General features: G+C 42.3%; 1 pseudogene across 1 annotated transcript in view; it reads left to right on the top strand.

Annotated features, from left to right (window-relative positions):
- LOC311604145 overlaps nucleotides 1-23,103 on the top strand; it is a 63,153-nt pseudogene that overhangs the window by 37,538 nt on the left and 2,512 nt on the right. The window lies entirely within an intron of this gene.

Genomic DNA, 23,103 nt, shown 5'->3' on the forward strand with positions numbered 1-23,103 from the left:
CATTACTATTATTTTGATTTAGACAAGCCCCATTTTGTCACTCAGGCTGGCTTTGAACTCATAACCCTTGTATCTGCCTCCCACATGCTGGGACTGCAAACCTGTACCTCCATTATGTTCACTTCCCTGATTCATTTCTGTGAAAAATATCGATGACATTTTCAGAGGAATTGCACTGAATTTATTGTCTGCTTTAGGCTGTATGGACATTTTATCAGTATTGACTCTTACGAACTGGATGTGATGGCATACGCCCATAATCCCAGCACTTAGCAGGCAGAGGAGGAGTGATGGCGGATTTCAGGCCAGCATGGGTTACATAGTGAGACCTGATCTAAGGGAAAAACCAAAATAAACAAATAAAAAAAGGGGCAGAAATATTAGATATTAACTCTTTCCATACACTAACCTATAGTTGTGCCTTCTACGATTGCTTTTCCCCCCTTCCATCAATGTTTATAGAGTTCTGTGTGCAGGTCTTTTGACTCTGTGGCTAAATACTTAAGAATATTTCTTTGCTTTACTATATATCTATAAATGAATTATATATTTTTTGATTAATTTTTAGATAGCTCATTATTAATATAGAGAAACCCCAGTGCTTCATTTATATGTTTGCTTTGTATCCTGCATCCTTACTAAATTTTGTTTGCAGTTTTTTCATTTGGTGGATTCTTTAGTACGTTCTTTCTCTACACAAGATTGTGTTATTGGCAAGCAAAAGCTATTTAATTTCTTCCTTGATGATTTCTTTTTCTTGCCAAGTTGTTCTGGCAAGGACTTCTAGTACTATACTGAAAAGAAGGAACAAGGCAGGGGATTCTTGTTTGGGTCTTTATCTCAGAGGCAAAGTTTTCGACTTCCACCATCAAGCGCCATATTAGCTGTGGAGCTGGCACATTCCCACTCTATCTTGTTTGTTGGAAACTTTCACAATGAAAGATTGATGGGCTTTGCCAATTGCTGCTTTGCGTTCATTGGCATGAATACAGTTGTTATTCATGACAAAAAGGTCACGTGGCTTTTGTCCTTCGGCCTTGAGATAGCTGTTCGGAAAGCTAAGCCCTGAAGGGAGCAAACACGGATCTCTAAATTCTAAAAATTCCCTCAGTACCAGGAAAAACACACACACACACACACACACACACACACACACACATTGGAATGCTCAGTGTATACAGATTTAAATCACAGATTTAGACTCTCTCAGCTTCTAAGAAAGACCAGCCCATCAAGGCATAGAGTCACCATGAGGTGGAACAGAGAGGTAGCAGGATGGGCGCTGCCCATAGTGTAGGTGGTATATGTGGAGAAATCTCAGGGTGCTGGGGGCCTCCTTCTTGCTTTTCATAGATAGGCTACTGTGCATGCTTCCCATTGCTGCTGCAGTAGACTGCTACTCACTTTGCCTCAATTACAGTTCAGAAACACAGAAGCCAGAACTGCCTCCTTGGGCTGAAATCAAGGCCTCAGTTGGGCTGTGTTTACTTCTGGGATCTCCGTCGGAACATGCATGTTCTGAGTCCTCTGTCCTTTTCCTAATTACCCTCATCATTCTACGTCTGTTAACTCCCCTTGAGTTTGCAACAGCCCTAATCCAAGCATGAGCATTTACATTACTAGTTAGCTTTTACTTATACCATGTGCATGCATAGCATAGTCGAAGCCCGAGACTCCCTTCCTCTCTTCATGCTTTAGTCCTGTGGTTTATTTTTACTTTAGTTATACCTCTTTCACTTGGCCTTTAAAACAGTAACTCCTCCCTGCTCCCCACTCCCCCACCCCCTGCACATCTGTGTATACGAAGTGAGGCACTCAGAGTGTGTCATCAGAGCAGAGCCTCAGGTGTAGGCCTTTGCTTTCCACCTTGCTCACGGCAAGGCTTCTTGTTCTCTCTGCTCCATACAATAGGCTAACTGCACCACGAGCTTCTCCTGTATCTGCTGCCCTGCAGGGGAGCTGGGAGCACAGCCGCAGCTTTACGCAGGTTGTGTGGATTCTAACATAGGTTCCAATGCTTGTTTGGGAACTGCTTTCTAAGCCGGGCGTGGTGGCACACGCCTATAATCCCAGCACTCGGGAGGCAGAGGCAGGTGGATCGCTGTGAGTTCGAGGCCAGCCTGGTCTACAAAGTGAGTCCAGGACAGCCAAGGCTACACAGAGAAACCCTGTCTCAAAAAACAAAAAACAAAAAACAAAAAAAAAAAAGGGAACTGCTTTCTACCCATCGAGATATCTCCCCCGCTCTCTTAATTTGCCTTAAATTCATTTTCTCTTTTAATCAATTAATTATTCATTAATTTATTTAGTTTTATATGTATGTGTGTGCACACGCATGCATACTCATGCCCACGTGTGTTAGCATTTGTGTGTTTGTGCACGTGGAAGTCAGAGGCAGCGGGAAAGTGAGATCACTTGTCAAAATATTTATTTTAGTTACCTGTCTCATGCCTTGCAGTTAAATTGAAATGTCTTAAAACTAGGATTTGGTAACTTCTCTTTTTTTTTTTTTTCCTTGCTTGCTTCTTTTTGATGCTTGGAGGCACAGACTCACCATAGTCTAAGCCAGCCTCAAACTTACCATGTGATAAGAATTATCTTGGCTTCCTGGTCCTCTCCCCTCCAATTACTTTCTGACTGCTGGGATTACAGGCACACACCATACCCAGCTAAAATATTTCTAATGATAAAACACGAAGACCATATGTAAATACAATCTCTCAGCCCAGTTTGCACTTTAACCTGGCAGCCTATTACACAATGCCGCCATCTGCTTACAACCCGTTAGTCATACTTTACTAAGACCCAGGTATACTGAAGCTGTTTATAATGTAAAATAGAACTACTACATTTGGTGATTATCAAAACTGCCAGCTGAATAACTGAAAAACTCCATCTGTTCCTATCTGCCTTTCACCAAGACAGGAAGGAAACAGAAAAAGGAAGAGGGTGCCTGGACTACTGTGACTTATTTCACAGAATGAAATTTCTCCCTAGGCTGGATGGAGCTGCCTGTTATTCATCATTGTACTGGTCCTGTGACTTGTGGGAAATGGGCACTCAGTTAGCATTTGTCTGGATATCTATAAAAAAGTCACAGTCATTATTTAATATGTTTGCATGTGTTTATTATGGATTTTGTTGTTGTTGTTGTTTTGCTTTGAGACAGAGTCTTGCTATAGCCTTAGTCATCTACAACTTACTATATAGACTGAACTGGCTTCAAACTTAGAGCTCCGTCTGCCTCTACCTCCTGTGTGCTGATATGAAAGCCCTGGCTCTGTTTTTATGTTAAATAAAAGCAGCAGATAACTTCAAGAATCTGTAACACAAATGGCAACAGAAAGTACGGAAAATGAAGTTAGTCACCACTAAACACACCTGTGCTTTTCTCCTTCACAGAGGTCAGAGGTAGAGAACGGCTTAGAACTGCCTCATGCCCCTGTGTTTACCTCACAAATTTCCAAGATTACAGGCATGTTCCCCCTTCCTCCCTGTTGTCTTAAATGGTGCTAACGATCAAATCCAGGGCCTCACACATACTAGGCAAGCCTTTGAACAAATGAGCTACCTCCCCAGCCCTCCCTCGGTCTCTGAGTAAAGTTCAGTGACTCTGGATTTTTAACTCCTCCCACCTTACCTCCCTTCCCAGATGGCATCAGGGTGCAGGCACTTTCTTCTACTCATGAAGTAATACACAATTATTTGTTTGTTTCTTAGATAACAAGGTCCTGATCAGGCAGAGATAATGATTCTGAGAAAGAATGCCGTTGCTGATACAGGTTGGTCAACACTGGCTAGATTCTGGGTAACATTCTAAAGTTAGTGCCAACAGTATGCAGCAGGATTAACATATTGGTTAGGGATCTCTAGAGGAGTGTATGCAATATGGGCCAAATAGCCCACCAACAGTTGTCTCACATGTGAAAGACTAAGAACCAGTCGCTGCTTGGTCCCCATCTGGTGGAGGACTCGGAGAGTTCCTGGAGACCCACTGGTCCTCAATCCCTATCGAATATATTGCGATGATATCAACAGCAGGACAAATGGCATCAAAGGAACAAAGGGTGAGTTATCATCTTTTCCCCATGCCCTTTCTTCTCTGGGGGTACTACCAGGAGATGCTGCCCATACCCAGGGTGGGTCTTCCCACATCCAGTAAGGCAATCCATACAACCTGAACCCCTCATAGATGTGTCCATGCCCCACAAACCCACCTGATGTAGGCAGCTCCTCAGTTGAGACTCCCTGCTCAGGAGACTGCAAGTTGTGGCAAGCTGACGTTTAAAACTGACCATTATAGTCGGATGTTAAGATGGGAGTGGACAAGGCTCACTGCTCTTTCAGAGGACCCCCAAGTTCACTCCTCAGCACTTATGTCTGCCAGCTCACAATCGCCAACATCTCCAGCACCAGGTTATCTGACACCCTCTTCTGGCTTCTTGGGAAACTGCACACACATGGTATACATTCACACAAACACACAGACATATACATTAAAAATAAATACATTTAAGGTTGAGAGGAAGTGACATGAACAGGTGGAAAGGAATATTAGAGAGGAAATGTTGAGATGTTTTTCTTATATGATCAAGAATTGATTTTCTAAAAACATGCAAAGATTGATTGTATGTTCATATATATATGATGAAAAGATTAAAAATCTAATGGAGGGGCTGGAAAGGTGGCTCAGTGGTTAAGAGCACTTGCTGCTCTTGCAAAGGATCTGGGTTTGGTTCCCATCACCCACATGGTATTTTGCAAGCACCTATAACTCCAGTTTTAGGGGATCCAACACCCTCTTCTCATCTCTTCAGGTACCAGAAGTGTACATGGTGTATGGATATGCACACAGGCAAATCATACAGATATGTAAAGTAAATAAACATAAAAGAATCTAATTGCAAAGTGAGTAGACAGCTTTAACAAAAGGGACGGAAAAGATGGCTCAGTGGTTAAGAGCATTGGCTCCTCTTGCAGAGGACCCAGGTTCAATTCCCAGCATCCACATTTACAGCAGTCTGTAAGATCTGACTCCCTTATATAGACATACCTGCAGGCAAAACACAATACACGTAAAATAAAAATAAATACATCATTTGAAAACACCAAGGAAGAGAGTCTTATAAAAACAGACAAATAAGTATTCTGTGCACTAGAAGTCATGCTAATTTATCTTGTAGTAATGAGATACTGTTTTTTACCTTTCAAAGTAGCATGACTTAAAAAAATGACAAATCTGGAGTTTGTGTTTTAGAAGCATTTATTAAAGCTATATAATTGTTTATAATCACTTAGATGATCAATACAGCAACCAAATTTAAAGCTTATGAAAGATTCATGTGTTTTTACCCATAGATGTTATTTTTAGGAAATTATTTCTTTCCATCCATCTTCTCTTCCTTTCTTTTATTGTTTTCTCTGTTTGCAGTCCTGGGAACTGAACAGAAAGCATTAATGTGTATGAGGTAAGTGCCTTTCCCCTGGGCCACCATTCAGCCCCTAAGAAATTGCTTCTTAGAAAAAGGATCAGAAATTTGCACTGGATTTACAAGCTACCCACATGCTTAGTAATTAGCAGGACTTTTAACCATGTTTACATCTACATGGAGAATACAATGTTGACATTAACATTCACAACATAGGAAAATGCTCACATGTGTCGAATGTATGTTGAAATGATCTGTTTGGCGAAACAAACTACCTACCAATAATATTTCATAAAGCAAAATTGTGAAAGATTAGATAAGATATTAATCAAGTATTTCTTTAAAATATCTTTGTATCACCTGTAATCCCAGCAGTTGCGGAGGCATAGGCAGGAGGATCACTGTGAGTTTGAGGCCAGCCTAGTCTACAAAGCAAGACCATGGCAGCCAAGGCTACACAGAAAAACCCTGTCTCGGAAAAAAAAGTCTTGGCAGGGGGCTGGAGATGGCTCAGTATTAAGGGCAGTTGCTGCTCTTGCAGAGGATAGAGGTTTGGTTTCCACCAGAAGGTTTACAGATACTTGTAGCTCCAGTTTTAGGGGACCTGACATCATCTTCAGCAGGAACCTTTGTGCCCATGATACACATATAGATAAGCAGGTGTGCACACATAAATACAAGTAAATATAGGTGAAAAATAAAGTATTTAAATATCTTTACAAGGCTTCAGAGACTCCCTTAGAAGCTAATGGTTTTGAGATAAGAGGTTAAAAGGAGTTGGGTGCTTGGGTTGCTGTACTGTGTGCCTGTGTGTTGGTCATAGCTGGCTGATTTCATTGGGAGGAGAAAAACACAACTGCCAGAGCACACTTCTGGAGGTCAGAGGACAGCCTTGGTGCCAGTCCTCACCTTCCACTTTGTTTCCCAAAGCTCCTTTTGCTGTTTTGATGCTGCATATGCCTCGCTCACCGGCTGGCAGGTTCTGGGGATTCTCTTGCCTCTGTCTCCCATCCATCTGTGGGAATGCTGGGATTACAGATGCTCATGCTCCTGGCAGAGCTGTCAGTGGATGCATGATTGTATTCACACCCGAGGAATGAGCCCTGGTGTGCTGTTGTGTGGTAGAGTAGCTACACTCAGCATTACCAGATTATATATTTCAAAAGAGCTAGGAAATATTCAGAATTCTCCCACCACAAATAAATGATAAATGTTGAGGCAATGCATTGGTAATTATGCTGATTAAATCTTTACATCATATTTGTACCCACAAACATGCAGAATTATTGTGCCAAAAAAAAATCACTGGATTGTTTTAAACTCACAGCAATTATTCCCTATTCCAGAAATAGTGTGAATGCGTTCTGAGGCAAGCTGCCTGGAGTGTAATTACAGGAGAGCTTGGTTTCTTAGGCTGTATTAGGAAGGACTGAGAGAGCTCAGGAAATCTGAAAATTAGAGTTGTCCCACCCTGGCATTGGAGTGGAGTGGGGGAGAGGTGAGAGGCAGCTGTGCAGGAGCTAAGCTTCTTGTTTCACTGGCCTGGCTGTCAGATTGTGCCTAATAAACCTAGTACCTTCCACCCACAGCCTTCTATCTCCTGGCAGCAACTGCAGGCTGCAAAGGGCAGGAGAGGGGCTGGTCTCCAGAGGAAGAACTTTAAAAATAACCACTGCCTCTTGGAGCCAGATGTTTTCCGAACCATCTTGCTCAGAGGGAAAGCAAGCATACTGAAGGGAATTGCTCTGCACCACCAGGTGCCTCCCTTTACTTGGAGAAGGACTGGAGGTAACCAGTGTAGGGCCAGGGTTCATCAGGGTTTGCCAGGGTTCCCCAGGGCCACCTTCGCCTGTTGAATGTATCAACACAATGTGATCATGGATGAAAGAGAAGCAGCTGTCCTCTGGTCTGTAACGTTCTGGGGCCAGGAGAAAAACAAGTCCTTGGTTACCCTTTTCTAAACTCTTTAAACTGTTGCAGCCTTCCCACTTTATCTGATAGCAGATGACGGTTTTATGTGCAGGCTTTATTTCTTTGGATTCTTGGAGTGAGCCTAGCCTTTGACATATAGGCCAACTACTACAGAAGGCCACATAATAATATGTTGCTGCTATCTGCTATTTCATGTTTCCAATTTTTTTCCTGGTGAGATGTTTAGATCTCTTGTCTGTGGAAGCAGAAACAGTGGATGTGAGACTGGTTTTTTTTTGCTTGTTTGTTTGATGAGATGTTTCGGACTGAGGTCCGCACACACCACACATAGTCTTGAATGCAGACTGGAGGGCTGCCACTGCAAAAGTTACAGACTTGGAACATGGAAGTCAGCGTCATTCCATTTGCAGTTGAATTGACTTACAGCCTTAGCCAGAGCCAATGAATATTTATCTATTATAATCTTTGTATTTATCAAAGATTTTGTTGAAAAAAAAAACAATGTTAGAAATTACTTCTGTTGCCCTAGTGTTTGTCTTTCACTTACTGTGAAAACGTCTAGTCCTGGTCAGTGTTTGCAGTCCTGGGGCCTTCCTCGTCCTTCTGCATGGTCAGGAGAGTGACAAGCTGAACAGCCTCAATCATTCTTCCTAGATGTAAACTATGGAGGAGATAAGGCTTTGGGCAACTCAGCCTGTCAGCATCTCCACTTACGTTATAAAATGAGACCTTGAGCTGGCTGATCTTCTAGTTGTCCACTGGACTTTTGAGGATCTGTCTAGGACTCCTCATTAAAAATTCTGATGGCCAGGCTACTAGGGTGATTGTTGAGGAAGTGATTTTTGAATTTGATGAGATTTAACACGTATATTAACTTCTGACGTTATTCCCATAAGACAGACCACTCCGTCTTCTGCTATCCTAAAGGCGCAGCTGCCGAAAGCTGGCTTCCATACAGTCACTGGTTTTTTTTTTTAAACTGACGTGACAGAAATAGTTTATGTTTTAACTTCATTTTTCTCACTTGAAGTTTTATCACAAAACCAAATTTCAGCACCTGCTATTCTCCATGTGAAAAAAAAAATCAGTTCAATTTTTCATTTTTGCCTAAAAACTCTGGGGTGCACTGCATGTTTGTATTTATGTAGGAGGAAGCCTTGTCTTAACTAGCCATGCTTACTCGCACTAAGAATCTAAGTCATTGGGATTTCAGGATGAGCTGCTTTTGGTGAGATGTTCTCTCAAACACAAAGAGATCAAAACATCGCCCTTCTTTCTCTATTGGGATGAAGGTGAGAATAAAGTGGATCATTAGCTTTTAAATGGCCCCATCACTACAACTACCAGCTTCCCTTTTCAGCTCCCTGGTGAATGTGTTGCCTTAAATTCTAGCTAAGTTTGAATTTCACATAAAAAATTTTTGGAGGTATACATGCATGTTCTGTTTAGCAAACCATTGGGTTAAGTTATATCTTAAGGTAATCTCATTAAAATTCCATTTTTAACAACTGAAATTTAGCTGCTAATGTACATCATCTGTTTATTATTTACAGCTTATACAATCATGAGTCACACGCAAAGGAAATGTAAGGATGTAGAGATGGCAGCTGTGCTATTCATATTGCCACAAATAGTCACAGACCCCCTTCACCTAGACCAATGGTGAACATCATCCAGTTACTTAATTTACACCCCAGTCTATCCATATATGCCCATTTTAGAGTCTTAGGATTAAATGCTTTATATTTTCCATTTTCATTGACTATTTATAGTGTTTCTAGCTCTATATTATAAAACCACGTGCAATTTTAAGTGCAGATAAATTATTTAACATTTTTCTAGAATTAAGTATGGTGGCTATATCCATTTTTTTCCCCAGCAAAATTTGCAGCGCCTTCTTGATGTGAACAGCAGTTGTATTGTTACACCATCTCTCTGGACTACTCTTCCAGGGGAAGAACCAGCGGGCCACCTGGAATTGAGCATCTGTATCACGCCTGAGTAATCACAGTCAGGTTTCCTGATGTTACAAGTGGGACAAACAGGGAGAGAGGAGGAGAAAAAATTGCATGTGGACACAATCGTGTCTTCATACTTCTGCGAGTGGGCTGTCTCTTTAGAAAAGTATTTTAAGCCTCTGAGAGGAAGATGCTTCTATTTTCCCCACTGCTAGTAAAATATCAGGCATGGAAATGGATTTTTAAAGATCAAGCGGAATATGAACTATTTCAGTAACTGTAACTTCTCCTTGTCAATTACGACTTACAAACATGCCATCAGGCTCCTCAGATCGCCATGCCAGTCCACAGAGCTCTTTTTGGATTAATGCGAGCATGCAGAAGGCGTTGTCTGTGATGGCGCCATCACCTGGAGATGCTGTGGTGGTGTATATGTTCATAAGTTATTCACTTATTTCTCCCTGGGTGTGTCGGGGGTAGAAAATAGGTTTGGAAAAACTCAATGGACGGGCAGCAGTGAGGACAGTTTTACCCAGAGAGAGGACGGGAGCACATATTGAGAGCAGGCAGAAGAGTTGTCTGTTGAGGCAAGAAAGAGACAAGTAAGAAGTTGGGAAAAGCAAAGGTAAGGTGAGGTGCCACCAGGTAATTTGTAATTAGTCAGGGTAATCGTTCACCAATTTAAGGATCAAACAAGACGCAATGGAAAAGAAAGCACCAATGTATTCTGACGCTGAACTTGCTTATTATCTAGTTACTTTGGCTGCTTAGCTTTTATTTCACACACCTAGAGGCCACTAGCAAGATCTGTATTGCTGCTGCTGCTTCACAGTGATAGCCAGACAGCATAGACTTGGCTTAGAAATATGTTTTCTTCTTTTGTTGGTGATGTGATCTATTATATAATACTAATAAGTATGTATCTTAATAAGTTCCCCAGCTAGTCTGGTATTCTCCATGTAGCCGTTCTGGCTTTGAATTCACACCAATCCTCTTGCCCAAGCTTTCTATGTCCTGGGAATACAAGTGTGGGCTCCCATTCCAGGCTTGACTTCTTCCTTTCAACTGTGTCTGTAAGAGTAAAAATAAATTTTGCAATGTGGATTAATTCTTTAGACCAGCTGGCTACTGACAAATTGTGTTTAAATAGTGCTTCATTGATTTATTTCAGGTGAGTGTTTATTCATTAGATTATCCTCCTGTGCTTTGATTTTCATGAGACTATAATTATACAATAAGAACTTTTCTATTATGGTGTTTGTTGTTAGTGTATAGAAGTAAAGTTAAGGGCTGGAGAGATGGTTTGTAGTTTATAGTTCTGGATGCTCTTCCAGAAGACCAGGACTCAATTCCTAGCACCCACTTGGTAGTGATAGCCATCTATAACTCCTGCTCCCTTGGAGCCAATGGCATCTTCTGGGCACTGCAGATGGTATGAAGACAGACAATCACGCAGGTAAAACATTCATACACATAAAATAATAAAGCAATCAAAATATGAGCAGTGGAGTCCTTAATGACATTATACTAAGTAACCTTTTTCTAGCTGCTTATTAATTAGAGATATGGATTCTTCCCAAATTACTATATTCATAGTTATGGTGTGTAAAGAATAAATAGTTTTTCTTATTTCTGTAGCTTGCCTCATGTCTCATCCCAGGGCTCCTGTGCACTGTCAAAAAGAAGTAATGAAGGGGAGCTCTTCTGCTGCTTCCAAATTTAGTGGAAAGCCTGTTATTTCTCCACTGAATATCTTATTAGCTTCAAGGATGTTGATTTTTAGAAAAATTTCAGACACAGAATATAGACAATCATGGGCTGGGAGATGTCTTGGTGGGCAAGAGCACTTGCTACAGAAGCATGGTGAAATGAGTTGAAATCCCTAGACCTCACATTTAAAGAGCCAGCCATGGCTATGCGGGCATTGAACCCCACAGTACGGCGAAGGGAGACTCTAGGGGCTTGCCATGCAGCCAGCCTAGTGGGAATGGTGAACTTTGGATTCAGTGAGAGATTCTTATGTCAGTGGAATAAGGCAAAAGAGTAATAGAGCAGGACAGCCAGTGTCCTCCCCAGGCCTACACACTGTGCCTGCATGGTATGCGCACGTGCACACATATGTACTAAGAAAGAAAGCAGTCGTCAATCTGAGGGATAATATGAGCTGTACTAATGTTGACCTGGCACCTTATTTAATGACGTCATTCTCCTAGGTGCTAAGAACAAAGGACAGAACGTGGACAATTTAAAATTTGTTTTATTTCATGCTGTTTCAACTATATGTGGGATATTTATCAATATGTGCTGTATCTTAGGATGGTCACCAATGGATGGAGAGATGGTATATAAAAAGGGAAAGTGAACACTAAGCACTGTGCAGGGTCATTGAAAGGATGAAGAATGATGGAGATTTAATTGGTCAGATGGAAAGGGGAGAAAAGCTGGTGTCGCACAATAGTAAAACCAGGATGCGAAGATGAGAGCCCCAACAAAATGCATTAGACTCAACGTAAGGAATTCCTCCATAATTCTTGAATCTTCTAGTAGCAGTGATGGTTGTATGTCGCTAGAGGGAACAAGTACAGGATGTCTAATAATGTTCCCACATAGCCTGGGTGTCCATGGCAGGAAGTTGGATTCATTAACTCATTTACTAGACTCTGTTCTAACATTAACATTGCAAATTTTATAAAAATCCTTTGGAGAAAATGTGTGCTGGTTATTTTTCAAGTTTGAAAGATGTGCCTTAAATCTGAATTTTAGAAAAAAGCTAAAAAAAAAAATTAGCATGGTGGCTGGAGAGTTGGTTCAGTGGGTCACGGCATCTGCTCTTGCATAGGATCTGAGTTTGATTCCAAGCACCCACATGTGGCTCACAACCATCTGTAACTCCTGTCCCGCAGGATCCAATGCCTTCTTCTGACCTCTGTGGGTGCACACACATGCGTGCGTGCAAGTGGTCAAACAGATAAAAATAACATAAATAAATCTAAACTTTTTAAGAAGCTAGAATGTCTTCACAGAAGGGCTGGCATCTTCTCTATGGGATACTGGAGGGTTCTGAGGACATGTGTCCATGTAAGAAAGAGGGGTAGCACACTTTTGATGGTTGGCTTAGAAAAGAGATCGAATCCATTTCATTCACTTTGGTCATTTGATTTTTATCTGGTTGTCTCAAAAATGACATTCTTAGCCTTCTTCATGGTTAAATGTGGGCATCTGGACCCAGACATCATGACTGGCCTTATGAATCCTTAGCCACATTATCACATAAGATCTTTAAACCACTGTTTCCTTGGATGATGAAGGGCAGCGGGTTATATGAAAGACTGAGTGGGGGCACTCATGGATGACTCAGCAAGTCTTACACAGAGCACGTACAGGGCTTATTAGGATAGTTGATGCTTCAGGCATCTAGTGAGAGACAGTAAAAGACTGCAGAACTGTTTCTGCACTTCCTTAGAAATTCAGGTGTTGGGACAACGCTAACCCTCAGTCCTCAGTTGACAACTAGGACTTTGCATCTCTTTCTCTTTCACTCTGCTACAAAGCCAGTGACACCTAGTTACATCTCCTATTGCGCGAAGAGGCAAGAGCTGATCGCCTGCACCTATGTGAAGGTTTCTGATGAAACTTGCGCCTGACTTCCATGCAGAAAAATTAAGGAACTCAGGCCAAAAACATGTAAATCCTATTTATCAGGAATGTTCACTTATTACCTCCACCACCTCCTCCAAATTAAACAGGGAAGTGAAAGAAAGAAAGAAAAGAAAAACACATCAAACTGACCAGTGATTTATTTTTTTGTAACTCTGTTGCCCTTACGTATTCCTACATGGAAGTAGCAACCTGGCAGACTGTAAAGGGTGCCAGGTGCTAGGAAGGGCCTGCACTGGGCTTACTTCTGTAATGTGTTGCCCTAGAGCAGTGGTTCTTAACCTGTGGGTGGCGATCCCTTTAGGGATCAAATGCCCCTTTGGCAGGCATCACTGAAGACCATCAGAAAACACAGATATTTATATTGTAATTCATAACATTAGCAAAGTTACAGTTATGAAGTAGCAACAAAAATAATTTGATGGTTGGGGGTCACCACAGCATGAGGAACTGTGTTAAAGGGTCGCAGCATTAGGAAGGGCAAGAGCCTCTGCCTTGGAGTGCACTTGCCATGGTGGGAGATAAGGGAGGTGAATGAGGAGACCACTGGGAGGAGGCCCTCCCAGCCAGCATCACTCAGAGGCCCTGAGTTATCCCCACCCCACCTGTGGGTGACAGCTGTCCGTGGTTTCCTAAAATCGACGGGCTGCTCTGCTCGCCTTTGCTTGCTGTGAGGGGTGAACTTTTTTTCTTTTTTACATTTTTTAATTGAAAAATAAAATCATTCATATTACATTTCAATTGCTAGCCCATCCCGTACATCCTCCCATTCCTCCCTCCCTCCCGCTTTCACCCCATTCTCCTTCCCTAAGGGTGGACTTTTTTGTGTGTTTAAACCCTCCCTTCGGGGCTGGAGAGATGGCTCAGTGGTTAAGAGCACTGACTGCTCTTCCAGAGGTCATGAGTTCAATTCCCAGCAACCACATGGTGGCTCACAACCATCTATGATTGTGATCTGATACTCTTCTGGCCTGCAAGTGTACATTCAGGCAGAACTCTGTATACATAATAATAAATAAATAATTAAAAAAATAAACCCTCCCTTCTTCCCCTGGCTTCTCTGTTTTGTGTTTGCTTCGGATGATTGTATACTGGGAGGAGACGGGCTTTACTCACTAGATGTTTGCTAGCTCTAAAGAAACTCAGAAAGATGGTGGAGAACCTGCTGCACTTTGAGGCGAGAGCCCTTCTGACCTGTGCCAGCACCACTGGGGAAGACACGTTTCTCTTTGAAGTCAGATGGTAAGAGGCTTCTCAGTGGCTGGAAAATTCAGCTTGGATTGGGGTCTCAGAAATTTAAGTAGAAATGGATCATGTGTAGACAAACTGAACTTGAACGTGCACACCACTGGATCTGAGAGAAGAATTAAAAAAACCCAGCAAAGAATTACATTTATATACCCTTTGGCTACTTTAGAAGGTGCCAAGTATACAGCAACTATTTTACTTTTTGGAAAAATTAAAAATGTGGAGGACAATAGTCTCAGTTTCTCCCGTCAATTGTTGTTTAGTGTTCTTGTTAGTGTGATTCGAAGGAAAAAGTCAAAAAGAAAAAACAAAACAACATAAAAAAAAAAAACAACAAGCAGAACAGCCCTGCAGTGCTCACCTTGTACAGAACCATTCATTTCTAAACTTACACACGGTAGTTCAGGGAACCATGACCACATAATGTGAAATCCATCCTCAGCTGGGCTTGTGTCCCTGTACACTTCTTAGTGCCGATGATGAAAGTGTGGGGTTGAGAGACAGGTACTCAGTATAATATTTACCTTTGAGGAGAAAATGCTTTTACAGAAGTTAGAAGATTTATGCATTGTTCTGAAAGCATGAAACAGTAACTGATAGGGATGTTGTCTGTTTCTCAACATTATTTGAGACTTGTCTGATGAAGGCAACATCCCTCAGTCCGTTTAGTATATTCTAATGATCATTAAAATAATTTCATCATAGTACCTGTTTTTATGTTAATATAAATAGCCTTTTCTCGTCTCACTGTCAATATGAACAGGTTGTAAAAATCTAGATTTCTAGGTAACGGGTTACATAGCCTATATCGCTCTGTGTTATTGTGCGTGGCCAGTGTTCCCATTATTTTATTTGTAGCCTCCACAGATGTTTTAGACTTAACCTATGTATTTTCTATAATCACCACACATTTCATGGGTCACTTGAAGAAAGAAGCAGTGTTTTACTTCAGAAATCTGCTTTGATGTCCATATTTTCTTGATTTTTTTTTTCTAAGCTGAAAAATACACAGGATTTGAAGACTAAACACAGAAACTTATCAGACCATCATCTGGATAGTAGAAGCAATTTATATTTTTCCTGTTTCCTTTGCTGAAACATTTTTACAGGTAATGTGACCTTGAAGCTACATAGATTTTGATCCACCTGTGCCACCAGCCCTGACATCCGTGCCACCTCCACACCCACCAGGACTACTCTGAGAACTGCATCACTCACCCATTTAATGTAACTCATCTTTCTGAAATGCAACCCCTATTGCATTATCACTGCCTCTCTAAAGTCTTCAGTGCCTTGGTGCATTCAGAAATCTGGCCAGGCCCCCTGATCTTGAACAGGTCTCTCAGTCCCTTCACTGTGCTGTGCTCCTCAGTCCACAGGGCCTGGGGTCGCTTTATCGACCAGTTGTTCACAATGCCTACCAGTGTCCGTCCCTCCATCAGACCTCACCTGAGTCCTCACCCACTCAGAGTCTCGTTCTCTCGCCTCACCTGACGTCACTGCTTACAATGCACAATCCTAGCAGGAAACCACAGCTTTTCGTTTGTTTTGTGAATTTCAGCATTGCCTGCTTTTCCACTTGACTAGAAGTTTTACCGGGGAACTTTTATCTTAAAAAGGGCAGGCACCAACAAACATTTGTTGAATAATTGAATGGGTCAGTGAGTATAAATTAATAAAACTAGAAAAGTGCATACTCTCTCAAGGCTAAAATCCTACAACTCTGCCACATAATTTCTGTGTGTAATCCTTTTTATTAAAATGAGGTGATATTGTGTGAATCTAAAACAATTGGCCTAACTTTATGGCATTTAAAGATGTTTTTATTGTTTTAAGGATTCTTTGACAATAAGGCAAGTTAACTCCTGGCAACACCCAGCCAACCTCACAGAAGATGATGAACATCAAAGAATCTCCTTATTGAGATGGCTTCAAATGTGGCAAACCAGCCACTGGGCAAAATGTCCTCATTTCAATCACTGACAGAATTCTGCCTAAAAATAGACAAGCTTGAATGCAGGTAGAATTGACCAACAAACTCTGCCAAGACAGGGTAATCAAGTTCTCAATAGTTCCTGCCTCACAAATATGTCTGTCAGATATATTGGGCAAGAAGGCTAAAGATGATGCTCCAACATTATAGAGAGTTTGGGGTGACTGTTCAGGCAGCAAACTGTCTCTGTCACTTTTTCTCAATTTGGAAGCTGCTAACCTGCATTTCCTATTTATTCAGGTAATCAATTTTATTCCTTCTCAAGTCTCTGATGGGGTTGAAGACCAAATAGGTCAGTTTCACAATTAAGCTTAGTTGTTTAGGGGTTAAGATATTTTTAGGTCTAGATAGATGTTTTAAGCTGATAGAAATGAGATATGATAGATAATGATTTACATTCAGAAGTTTAGACTCCCCAAGATAGGTGAGATGTTTTCCTCAAGGTTCCCAAATACAAATAGTCAAAACACTATGAATGTAACATTAATATAATTTCTGATTTTTTATGGTTCTTCTTGCTCTATATAGTTTATTTTATATATGGATAAACAATATAAATGTATATGTAAAATATAAAAAATTAATTTTAAAAAATGGTCTAATTTATATATTTCATTGCTATCATACAAGTTCCCTATACATATTTTATATTGTATAAATTTTTATACAAATAATACATGTATAAAATAATGTAAGTATAATATTTTAAAATAATATACATATATAAAATATTAAAAACCTATATTACACACATTTCTTAGAAAAAAGCAAGCAATCTGTCAAGACACAAAATGAAAGGTACCCCAAAGGGAGCATTTTGGTGGAAAAGGTAACGAGAGGAACAGGAAATTGGTCCAGGCAAATAATAACAAAAGCAATAGCCAGAGAAAGAAGCTCTGATGGTAGTGATGGGGGGAACATCACCAATGTTGAGTAAGCAGATAAGTAGCTTGATTCCCTCACAGAAAAGAAAGAAAAAAAAGAAAGAAAGAGGAAACTATGCAATGGCAGAGCTGAGTCTCTTATAGCCATGAACAACCATGTCTAATGCAGAGCACAGCTACACAGGTGCCCTGGAAAACACTTTGGGTGGAAATATTTATTTATTTATTTATTTATTTATTTATTTATTTATTTGCCTAGGACAGCAGTTTTACTGCTGTTTTCACATTTGGAAGCCTAACAGCTACCAGAGCAATGAGAGACACTGATCTTTCCTGCCAGCAGTGCATGGTTTTGTTGGCTGTGCTTGTGACAAAACAGTTAGACGCCAGCTATAAAGGAGAGTGTCATGTTTACCTGTGTGAGAACCCTCACTGTGGGCTCTGTGAGCAAAGAGCAGGATTAGAAGCTCCAGCTTTTCGCTAACACTTTGGGAGCTATTAAGGTAGAAGTGCCAAAAAGATTTATAGATTTATAGATCTGAAGCTCCAGGGAGATTTCGAGATAGGATCATCAATGAAGGAACTGAAGTTTTGAAAAACCCTTTCTTGAACAGGGCTTGGTGGCACACACACTAATCCCTGCACTCGGGAGGCAGAGGCAGGCAGTGTAGGGATTCTGCCACTGCTGTGGCCGCTGCTGCCCACATGGCCACAGCCAGATAAAGTCTGTTGCCACCTCGGTGGAGACAAACTAGACTGAAAGCCGTGGTGCCCTGCTTCAAGCCTCAGCCTTAGCTCAAGCAGCAATAGTAGTCTGCCCCCAAAGCCATGGTAGTCCATCCCCCAGCCGCAGCAGCCTGCCTCCAAGCTGTGGTGGCCTTCCGCTAGCTAGCCACTAAAACCTCCCCTGCAACCCTGTGAAACCCCACCTTTCTCAAACTGTGGGGCACCCACTGCCCCCCTCCAGTCCTTCTTCCCACTGTATCACCACCCCCAAGAGCCATGTCTAACCCTTGAGAAATGAGCCACTACGATTTTAAGTGGTTTACTGCCAGTCCCCCTTCCTGCCTTAGTGCAGGCAGACCCTCCTTCCTACTCTGGGGCTGTGCAGAAGGGAAACAAAATGGCAGGGGCTCCTGGCAACACCTCAGCAGGAGCTGTCCATGGTGACTATTACTGCTTCAACTGACTGCTCTATGAAAACCACACACCTTTCTAGGCTCAGGAAACCTGCTGCTGCCGTCATGGGAGCTGTCCATGATGATGACAACCTTTCCTGCTTCAGCCTGCTGCCTTCACAAGGGACTCTTCGTAAATTTTGGACACATTGTAAACTTTACCCCTCAAGGCAGAAAAGAGGCCAGACCTCTGCCTGAGAAAGCGCCAGCAGCGCCCCCCAACCCCCAACCCCAGGCCTCTGTAACTGCCCTCCCCAGCCCCGCAGTAAGACTCATCCTAGAATATGCTAATTTGGGATGAGAAGTCTGGCCAAAAACCCCACGAATTCATGAGCATCCCTCAGCTCAGGTTTGAAATCACTCCAATCTACGCTCTGGAAATCCCTGCTCCAGAAAGCTCCGCCCCCTAAGAAACCCTATATAAAAGCTGTGTCTTCCCAGTTCTCTGCTTTCTCCTTCCAAGAGCAGAGGCAGCCACTCCTGGATTCATCCTTCCAATAGATCTCTTTGAAGAGATTTACTGTCTGCTGTCACTCTTTCACCAGGATGAAGAAGAAGAAGAGAAAGAGGAAGAGGAAGAGAAGAAACAAAGAAGGAGTGGGGCTCAGGCTCCACGGCTCCTCAGCTCCTCAGGGCTTAGTGGCAACCCTTCCCTGGGAGCTGTATTGTCTGTGTTGAGGAGGCCTCCGCTCAGAGCTGTGAGGTTCCTGGGCTCCCATGCCTCAGGATACCCTTGGGACACTGTCCCACCTCAGGGCTGGGACCCCTTTCCATCTTTCAGAGTTGTGGACAGCCTTCCACCTGAGTACCAGAAGGCAGGCCACCCACACCCACACCAACATTTGGTGCCGTGTCTCAGATCTTCATGAGTTCTAGACCAGCATGGTCTACATATTGAGTCCAGGATAGCCAGGGCTATTACACAGAGAAGCCTTGTTTTGAAACTTCTGCCCCCATCAAAAAACAAAACAAAACAAAAAACCCAAACCAAAAAACAAAAGCACCAAAAACAATAAATAAATAAATAAATAAATAAATAAATCCAACACCCCTCCGCAACCAAAGCAAAACCAAAGCAAAACCAAAACCAAAACCAAAACCAAAACACCTTTTCTCAAAATCACATACCTCATAGGTGACAGACAAGATTAAATGCAGTCTTTTTGTTTCTAGATCAAGCATATTCTTTTTAAATTTTTTTATTTTGCTATGTATGAGTGACGTGTGTGTGTGTGTGTGTGTGTGTGTGTGCATGTGTGTGTGTACTGTGTGTATGTATACCTACATGCCTGATGCCCATGGATTTCAGAAAACAAAACCAAGTCCTCTGCAAGAGCAGGAAGTGCTCTTATCCATGACATCATCTCTTTGACTATATTCCTAACATTATAGAATAGAAAACTGAGGTAGTGAGAGGCTGCAGGGGTAGGCAGTAGGCATGATGCCTTTCTTGGTCTCACTGACTCTTCACAAAGTGGAAGACTTATACATTAGAAGGAAATAGCATGTTAATGCACTTTTATTTGATTTGCATTGCAAGATTTACAAGCTAGATTCCAGGGCTGGAGAGATGGGTCAGTGGTTACAGGCACTTCTTGCCTGTCCAGAGGACCCAGGTTTGATAGTCACCTCCCGCACAGAGGCTCACAACCATCTGTAACTCCTGTCCAGGGGATCTCATGCCCTTTTCTGGCTCCCATGGGCACTGTACCCACATACATGTGCACATACTCTGCAGATACTCTAGGTCAAACACCCTATAAAATAAAAATAAAGGGAAATCTATAGTTAGACTTTAATTTTATAGTCCTGGAAACTAAATATTAGCAGCTGGTTAGCAGACTGTATTTGATCATCTCCAACAAGCAAGGCTATTATGCAGTGAATTCATGTGAAAAGATGGGAAATGATTGCACCCTGGCCATGCATTTAGGAGAAAGTGCATGGATTCTCTGAAGGGTCCATACTTACTTCCTATTGAGATTTTTGTTGTAAAATAGATTATAGAGGTGGGATAAAAAGAAAAACAAAGAGAACCACAAATGTCAGTCAGGTGGTCTTGGGGATGCCTGACAACTGCTTGTGGGTACCGTAAGGGGAGAAGAATCACTGTGTCCCCCATTTCCATGAATGTGCCCTGAGATCAAGAAGACTTATAGAAGCAGTGAGCGGTTAACTACAGGAACATCACAGCATTATGATTTGCTGTGGCGTGTGCTCAGAACAGCATTCTAAAATGTTAATAACATGATTAATACCCAAGCCCTATTTTCATATTTAGCATCCCTTATTCTTCTGGAAGGTTGAAACCTGTCCTTCTATTTTTTCAGTTTAAAAATGCTCCAATTCTGATTTGCTTTGCAAGGGAAAGATGATTTATGCATTCTTAGTGCCTGTTCTCTTTTCTAAAAAAGATACTCAGGGGATTTTTAATCTGAAAATTTCCATTTCAATTAACTCTGAAGCCATATATAGAAGACTTCAGGCAAAGTCCTCTCTCATTCTCTACCACCCCCATTCTTCCATAGCCCTTGCTCCAGAGGCCTATAGATGTGGCCAGGCAAGGTGACTTTTCTACACTCAGAGAACATTATCTCTTATAGCTGTGTTCTCCCATCTTCTTGTTTCGCCCTTTCCCCCACATATTGAACTTAAGTTTTTTTATACTATGTGTTTGTGTGTTCATGTGGGTGCACATGTATATTCATATGGAGGCTGAAGGCCAACCTCAGGCATTACTCATCAGGTGCTGTCTACCTTGTGTTTTGAGGCAGAGTCTCTCATTGGCCAGCATGCCTCAGAACTCGGCCTGTCTGCTGTCTCCAAGCATTGGAATCACAAGTGCGTTTCCCATATGAGTTCCGGGGATTGAACTCAGGTCCTCATGGTTGCCCAGCAAGCTCTTTACTGTTTGAGCCACCCCTCCAGTCTCTGAAGTTAACTTTGAAGTGTAAAGATACCAATGCCCTTTAAGGATTCACCCATAGAGTATATTTTGAGGGACACAAGACATGCCTTTGAGCACTGGACCATGCTCCAAGGTTTTACACTAATTATGGATCAAAGCATTGAAGTTTGTGACAAAAACAAACTGTCCTTAGGGAGTGTTCAGATTTAGGAAAACATGAGCAAAGATGTTGTGTGATATTGTACTCGCTATTGCTTTAAGCTTACATGTGAAATACTAGGATGTAAGAATAGAGCCAGGGGCGTTTGAGGTTCATGCAGTTGTTTGTGTAGTGCAGCGTGCAGAAAGCACATTGACCCCTGTCTTGGAGGTATAAGTGCTTTCACACCTTCGTAGGGAGAATGCGGTAACAACAGAACCCAGAGCAGAGGCAGATTTATTGGGGAAATCATCTGGCAGTGGTGGTGGGTAGGAGTGACTCCAGATCTGGGCAGTGGGACTGTGACATGGCTAGTTACACTGCAGAGGCATTCATGACGCCGGGAGAACTCAGGCCAGCGATAACTTGTAAGACCTAATCCTCAGAAACTCACTTCCTTCACCTGGGCTCCACTCCCACAGACAGCTACAACTACCTGGGGACCAAGTGTTGAAATATATGAGCCTACGGGGGCCATGGTGCTCTCAACCATACCACAATGGTTCTTTCAGACCCATGAAGTCCTTACCAGAGCATTCTTCTTCCTCTAAACATATTTGTGCTTATTTTAAAAGGAAGGTTTAAAAAGATTATTGCTTTTGAATATTTATGCCTCTACCTTTCCCAGGGGAGGAAAAGCCCAAAGGGTCATATTTGTATTCATAGACCCTGAGTTTGGGCTTCTGAGGGTCTGTTGGAAGAGCTGCAGAACTCCCTACCTCCGACCAAAGTAGCTTTTCCTGCATCCTGATTCCAAGTATTTCCTTTTTCTAAGGGTTCTGAGAATTCTTATTTGCTGATGGTTGATTTTCATAGATCAGGGAGAGGGTGATGGTGGTGGTGGTGGTGATGATGGTGATGATGGTGGTGGTGATGGTGGTGGTGGAGGTTCTGGTGGTGGTGGTTGTGGTGGTGATGGTGGTGGTAGTGGTGGTGGTGATGGTGGTGGTGATGGTGGTGGTGATGGTGGTGGTGGAGGTTCTGGTGGTGGTGGTTGTGGTGGTGATGGTGGTGGTAGTGGTGGTGATGGTGGTGGTAGTGGTTCTGGTGGTGGTGATGGTGGTGGTAGTGGTGGTGGTGATGGTAGTGGTGATAGTGTTGATAGAGGTGATGGTGGTGGTGGTGGTGACAGTGGTGGTGATTTTGGTGGTGGTGGTGGTGGTGGTGGTGGTGGTGGTGGTGATGGTAGTGGTGATAGTGTTGATAGAGGTGATGGTGGTGGTGGTGGTGGTGGTGGTGGTGGTGGTGGTGGTGATGGTGGTGGTAGTGGTGATTCTGGTGGTGGTGGTGGTGGTGGTGGTGGTGGTGATTCTGGTGGTGGTGGTGGTTATGGTGGTGGTGGTGTGTGGGCCATTTTTTCAGGATTATGGCTTTTGCATATCCTACTCTCTTTTGTCTTGCTGTCACAGGATACCAGGGGCTATGTAGTTCATAATGCATAGAGCATGATTCTGGAAAACCTGACTTTAAGGTGACATCCAGCAAGGAACTTCTCACTATGACAAAAGCACAGGTTGAAGAGTCAGTTTGGCCTATTATAGGGAATTTATGACTGTGCAACAAGGCATTAACCTGTTTATGGGGCTATCTTACCATTTCTTAAGGAACCAACCTCTTAATATGGGTACAATGCCAGAATCCATCCTACCTTATCATTTGCATCTGACTTTTGGCAATTATGAATAAAGTTGTTGTAAGCACCTTTGAGCAGGGGTTT

The sequence above is a fragment of the Acomys minous genome (assembly GCF_964271855.1).
Source record: "Acomys minous genome assembly, chromosome: 8".
Taxonomy (NCBI): Eukaryota; Metazoa; Chordata; class Mammalia; order Rodentia; family Muridae; genus Acomys; species Acomys minous.